This window comes from Bactrocera tryoni, unplaced genomic scaffold, assembly GCF_016617805.1.
Source record: "Bactrocera tryoni isolate S06 unplaced genomic scaffold, CSIRO_BtryS06_freeze2 scaffold_25, whole genome shotgun sequence".
Taxonomy (NCBI): Eukaryota; Metazoa; Arthropoda; class Insecta; order Diptera; family Tephritidae; genus Bactrocera; species Bactrocera tryoni.
In genome coordinates this window covers 29520384-29527435 of record NW_024395977.1, presented here as the reverse complement: position 1 = coordinate 29527435, position 7052 = coordinate 29520384, and the positions used below count along the sequence as shown (strand labels likewise).

Sequence of the window (7052 nt, the reverse complement as noted above, 5' to 3'; positions counted from 1 at the left end):
AAAAATACGTAAATAATAAAGAGAGATGCCGTCGAATCTAACTAAAAAACAAGAAAAATAAAAACCTTACACTTACTTTGTTAAGCTTACTTATAGTTTTACCATATTGTAAATAATGTATTTAGACATAAAATATTTTAAAACAAGTTCTGGAGTATTTTCTAAAAAAAGAGGCTATGTTGGGTTGACCAGGACAGCGTGGGATATAATTGTCCACATCAATTTATTTCAATGCTCATTTGAAAGGCACCAAATTTAAAATTCACCAAAACATTTAAAATACTCAACGATATTTGAAAAGGATTAAGTGAACTCAATGATTCACGACATCATCGCGTTCACGGGGAGGAAGATCAAAGGAAGACTAAGTCAGTGTTACCCTTTATAGGGGCATTAAACTACTCTTTCTTTGACCTGATGAATGAAGAATACTTATGGTGTATTGAACAGACCTTACTGTCCTCAGATAATCAGCTCTTGAACTTGATTCTCGATAAGAACTTAGGTGAACTTAGTGCATGAAAAGTTCCCACGAGCCCGAAGGACTTCAAGGGTTTGAGCGAAGAAACTACAACCGGTATACACAATTTATAGGAAATGGTGAAGAAGAGACGTCTCGGTGTGCCAGCCATCAACGTCAACGACTCGGTGACCAAGAGTAAATTCTATAATCTGTATGGCTGTCGCGAGTCGCTAATTGATGGTATTAAACGGCAAAGTCGGAATCGTTATTGTCACCGAAATCGATTCTATCATTGCTTTGCAAGCGGCTATGGAAAGCTATGAAGTAACCACCATTGAGCAAGCATACAAAGAAGATACCATCTTTGTAACAACAACTGGTTGCAAGGACATTATTACTAGCGCACATTTTGAATAGATGCCCGACGATGCGATCATTTGTAATATTGGTGATTTCGATTGTGAAATCGACGTCGCATGTTTAAATGCCAATGCCAAGAAGAAGATTAATGACAAACCCCAAGTCGATAGTTATACACTATCCAATGGTAATCATATTATTTTGTTGGCAGAAAGACGTATGGTAAATTTGGGCTTTGCGCACGGTCATCCCAGCTTGATATGTTCAACTCCTTCAGAAATCAAGAGGTGGCACAAGGCTGACAAATTCAACGTAGATGTGCCTCTCTAGCCGAAAATACTCGATGAAAGGGTCGCTACACTTGGCGAAATTGGGCACACAATCTGAAAAGTTCCGTGATTAAATTCGAAACGCTTGGACTTGCATATAATGACATCATATGATGCATTACGGCATTAATACTGACAACTTAATCCTATTAATTGCTGATGCAGTCATCGTAACACTAGTCTTACAACGCATCTGTAATTCAGCAAGGCACTCACATCCGCTAGGAGGATATATCTTACGAAAATAATTATTAATATTAGTAAAATAAAATTATAATATAAAATAAATAAATTATTACGAGTTCGATCCGCTAATCTTATAAAGAAAAATTTAATTAAAATGTCCAAGATTTACATATAAAGACTTGAATTATTTTGAACTGTAAACACTTCAACGTGGGCAGTATGTTCAGATTTCTGAACAGTTCTTAACGGCTGCAATTGTAAATAAGATATTCTTGTAAATCGATATAGAAACAGATATCATATTTCAAATATTTATGTGCATTATCGCTAACACATACAAATGCAGTCGTAATTATAAATATGTATATACAAATACCCATTTCAATCATCACCGCAATAAATTTTCATTTCGGGTACATTGATTAGAGACTGTAAGTAGTATTTAATGTATGCAATGTAAAGAATCGTAAATGATCCTAAACTAATAATAGATAAGGAATAGTTGTGTATGCAGTTGGGAAAAATTATGTTTAAGATATATGTACATTAGGGTGATTCAAAAAAATTTTTTTTTTTTTTTCAATTGGTACTCGCAAAAATAGGTTCCTAGACACCTCTAAGAAAGCCTCTCCAAATATGAGTTTTTAATTGTAACGGGAAGGTCCTCCGCCTAACGGTTTTCTATTTTTTCTTATTATCAGATAGAAAAATTTATATCTCGCTTCCAACTACTTGAAAAAATATCTTGTTCATTAGGTTTTGTAGGAAATTGAATGCTCTAAAATATGGTCTCTTATGATTTTTTCGTAAACCCAACCGTTTAAAAGATATTAACGGTTGAAATTTGACTATTTTTGGAAAAATTCTTTTTTTCTTATTAATTTTATAACTCAATGAAAAAAATTATTATGAATGATGATACACATAGTTTTGTAGGAAATTTACTGCTCTATAAAAATGGTCTACTATGATTTTTCGATTGCTAAGCGTTTTCGAGATATTCATCGTCAAACATCAATGCATATTAGGTGGATCAAATAAAATTTTTTTTTTTTCGTTTGGTACTCTGAAAAATAGGCTCCTAGACACCTCTAAGAAAACCTCTCCAAAAATCTATTCATAATAATTTTTTTTTCATTGAGATATAAAATTCATAAGAAATAAAAAATGTTCCCAAAAATAATCAAACTTTAACTGTTAATATCTTTTAAACGGTTGGGTTTACGAAAAAATCATAAGAGACCATATTTTAGAGCATTCAATTTCCTACAAAACCTAATTAACAAAATGTTTTTTCAAGTAGTTGGAAGCGAGATATAAATTTTTCTATCTGATAATAAGAAAAAATAGAAAACCGTTAGGCGGAGGACCTTCCCGTTACAATTAAAAAATCATATTTGGAGAGGCTTTCTTAGAGGTGTCTAGGAACCTATTTTTGCGAGTACCAATTGAAAAAAAAAAAATTTTTTTTTTGAATCACCCTAATGTACATGCTGTCGGTATGTACAGTAGATTAGTATTAAGATACCAGGGCTGCTATATATATTCTGGCCTAGGGCAACACTAAGTGTTGCCAGGTGCAATCTGACATTTCCATCGGAAAGTTTGACATTTAGCATAACATCACTCAGAACGTTTTGTCATTTAATCGTGAATTGTTTTATTTACAGGGAATTAAAAAATTCATCTCGGCCAAAAAATGGAATTAACTCGTGAACATTTTCGTGCGATCATTTTTCACAACTTTCGACGTGGATTATCACGACAAGAGTGCATCGATGAACTAAAATCTTTGTATGGCTATGAAGCACCATCCTATAGCACTGTGAAAAACTGGTACAACGAATTCAATCGTGGCCGACGCTCGCTCAAAGACGAATTCCGTGAAGGTCGTCCAAAAACAGCCGTTGTGCCAGAAAACATCGATGCCGTACGTGAACTGATAATGCAAGACCATCATGTAACATACCTTCAGATAGAGGCATGCCTATGCATTTCTCCCACCAGCATACATTCGATATTGCATGAACACCTGGCAGTAAAAAAGGTTTGTTCTCGTTGGTTCCCGCACAATTTGACAATCGCTCAAAAAAAGGATGGTGTGGATTGCTGTAATGAAATGCTGAAAAAATACGATCGCGGTGCTTCAGAAGACGACGAATCATGGATCTATGCGTATGAGCCCGAAACAAAACAGCAATCGACAAAAAAAAAAAATTTAAATAAAAAAAACATTTTCGTTGATAAATATGCCTATTTACATTATTAGGCCAGCAATACATATAGCAACCTACGTATGTAGGTGTATGCACTCTGCATGTGGTGCATACATGAATAATGATAAGAAAATCTATAAATAAAGGAGCTCTGGGCAACCAGAGCTAAGTACTATTTTATAACCGAATCCTTCGCGTTGTGATTTTACAATACATTTTTTTCAATTACATTCTCGCGTTTCTTTTTTAGTGAAAAATAAATACAAATTTACACTGATTATTTTTTTTAACAACACTCACGCATACTTTAATACATATCAAACAAAACTGATTAATGACGGTAGTTTAATAAGATACTGCTCTCGAATTGAAGGAAATTCTGAATCGGTATTAGGAATTAAAATTAATAATTCCAACAATGCCAATTCAGATCAGTAAGAAAATTTTTAATCATCGGCTTGCGTAAAATACGGAAATTGCTTAGACCAGTATAAATCTACAACTGCTATCATCTTCGAACAACTAAACCTATTAAAATCAATTGCACGTATTCCACATCCGATTGTACGAAAATGAAAGAATATTGGTTGATAAACAAGTAACTAAACTTGCTTAAAATTCAAAAAAAAAAATATTATGAGTAGACTACAATCCACTGGTTTTATTAATACAAAATATTACCACAGATAGCTGGGACCCAATACTAGAAAATATATGCACCGCCGTATTGCCAACGAAATGGAAGCAACCCATCGTGGCATGAAATGACTAACTACATAATACGAAATTGACGAGATTGTAGACAAAATACGAATTAAAACTTCAATGCACCCCAAGTTTAGCAGAAACACACATTTTACAAAAAATTAAATATTATTACGGTAAATTGAGAATCTCATCCCAAATCAGCGAAAAAAAATCCCGAAAACCAAAATCTTGGAAATTGCCAAAAGAAAACATGTTGGTCAAATCACAAACAACTCAAACGATACACAGCGAGAATTGGCGGATTAAGAATCCTAAGCGGAGAAAACCATGAGTTATACGAGAGCACCATCAACATTGACTGCAAATTCAGATCCATTCGGTAAGAAGGCTCTGTGTTTGGTAAAATCAGAATGGTGTGGTATAGCATAAACTTTTTAAACCTGGTAAAACTATTAATAGTAATCGCTACAGACAACAAATGATCAATTTGAACCATGCATTGATCGAAAAACGACCAGAATGGACAAGAAGACATGGCAAAGTAATTTTGTTACACAAAAAGCAAAATCACTTCAGTAAGAGCTGCTACCTCACTCATCGTATTCTCCAAATTTGGCTCCTTCCGATTACCATTTATTTTCTTCGTTGGGATACGCATACTCTGAGCAGCACTTCGATTCCTACGCAGAAGTAGGTTTGCTTCAAAAATTGAACATTTCTATTGGCATGGTACCCAAAAATTGCTAGAAAGGCAGCCAAAATATGTAAAAAGCAATAAACAAAATTACTTTCATATTCAATATCATTATTTAATTTTCACAAAAAACGCTCATTTCATACCGGTACACTTGGTATATGTGACCTGGTCTACGAAAAGGGAGCTAACGTGCGAAAAGTAGTTTTCTGGGAAAAGCTGTTAAAAATAATGGTCAGTTTCTCGTTATCTCATTAATTGTTCTCCTTTTTTTTGACACCTAAGCCCCCTTTCCGTAGACCAGGTCACATATAATAAATACTGCAGTGATCAAATTGAAAGGTGATTTTTGTCCATTTCATCTCTTTAAACGTAATCGCCTCCCGCTGCAACACACTTATACCAACGAATTTTCCAGTCATCATAGCACTTGGAAAATTCCTCCGTCATGATGGCCATCAGAGCTTTCTTCGATTCAGCTTTTATATCCTCGATTGTGTCAAAACGGTGTCATCGGAGTGGTCATGTGAATTTGCTTGATAGCCAGTATTAGTTGAAAATGTGGCGAAATGATAACGAATAACAAATGCAATAAAAGATGGTGCATTATCGCATTTCTATGTTCAATAAATTCAAACATACAAGGTGCGTTCAAAAGTAAACAAACTTAACCCTCATCGAGACCCTCGGGTCTGGCCAGGCATATTTTGTTTTTAAATGTTATTAAAATATATTTAGAGTGTAGCAAACGACTTGCGCTTCCAGGTAGCTTCCTAGAATTTTATTCTATATAGAATTCAGAAAAAAGTTCAAGGATATCGCATCGAAAAGGACGAAAAAAGGATATTATCATATTACACCTTAGTGCACTAATGGTGCTTGGCTAGACCCCATATATTTTGTATGAAAATATATGAACTTTGGTATGTTTCTATCACTTCGCACGGTTGATTTATCTGTTTTCATGTTCGTTACATGTCCAAATTGGTTTGTATGTTTATCTAGGTCAAATACTTTACCCGCTAGAGCGTTTTAAAGCTTAAGAAAAATGTAATTTTTCTCAAAATTTTACATTTTTTGTGAACGATATTGCCACGCCAAGCGTGAACAAGGCAGTCAATTTGATTTCAACCAAATCGAGAGGTAAGAAATTTCAAAAATGAATCTATATTGTACATACATATATGAGCGTAAATACAACACGTATTTTCATACAAATGTATGTAAACACCACTTGGCCTAGCCAAGCACCATTGGTCTTGACTAAGTGCATCAGACCGTTGGTCTCGACCAGGTTTAAAAAAAACTGAAGAAATGGTTTTTTCGGCAAAATCAATTTATTTTATTCAAAATAGTCTCCTTCTGCTTCAATACAGCTTTGGCATTTCCGAAAAGGAAGAAGTCGCACGGTGCCATATCAGGTGAATACGGGGAGTGGTTAATAGTTAAGGGGGGAGCCTGCTTTAGAAGCTTCAAAAAATCGATTATTTTTTTTTGCTTAAATCTCTTTAAAAATAATCTAAGAATATGTCCCCAAAGTTTTAGATTGGAATTCGAAATATTTTCGGTGCTAGAAGGGAAATAGTTACCGAGCGTCTAGCAGATATATGAGCGATTGGACAGAAAGCGAAAACTTTGAAGCGCGATTTCTCGATGTTTCTTAATTGGCGGGCAGGATAGGAAAAAAGTAAACGTCCTATTGAAACGAATCAAAATGCGTTGTATTTGGAATTAAATTCTCTTCTAGGTGAACCTAGAATACCTTAAAAAGTTAACATTAATCCGGTTTTAAACGATTTAAAGTAATTTTTTTTTTAATGCATTTTTTTTTAATCTGCGAAAAATTGTTGAATTTTTCACTTTTTCTTGGTTCACTTAGGAATTACACTATTGAAAATTAAAAATTTCTTTTGTTTCAGATGAAAATTGCGACCTGCATCTTGCCCGCCACACAGAAATTGCACACTCGAGGAGCCTCAGTAAATTTCTTCAAACATGAAGAATATCTAATGTATAATAAGAAAAAAATTTGAGAAAACTCTTCAAATATGTAAGAGTAAATCCTAAAAGTTTCATTTCAATCAGACATTTCTTTC

General features: G+C 34.1%; 1 pseudogene; it reads left to right on the top strand.

Annotated features, from left to right (window-relative positions):
- Nucleotides 1–417: 417 nt before the first annotated feature.
- Nucleotides 418–1210, top strand: LOC120780855 (annotated as a pseudogene).
- Nucleotides 1211–7052: the final 5842 nt, after the last annotated feature.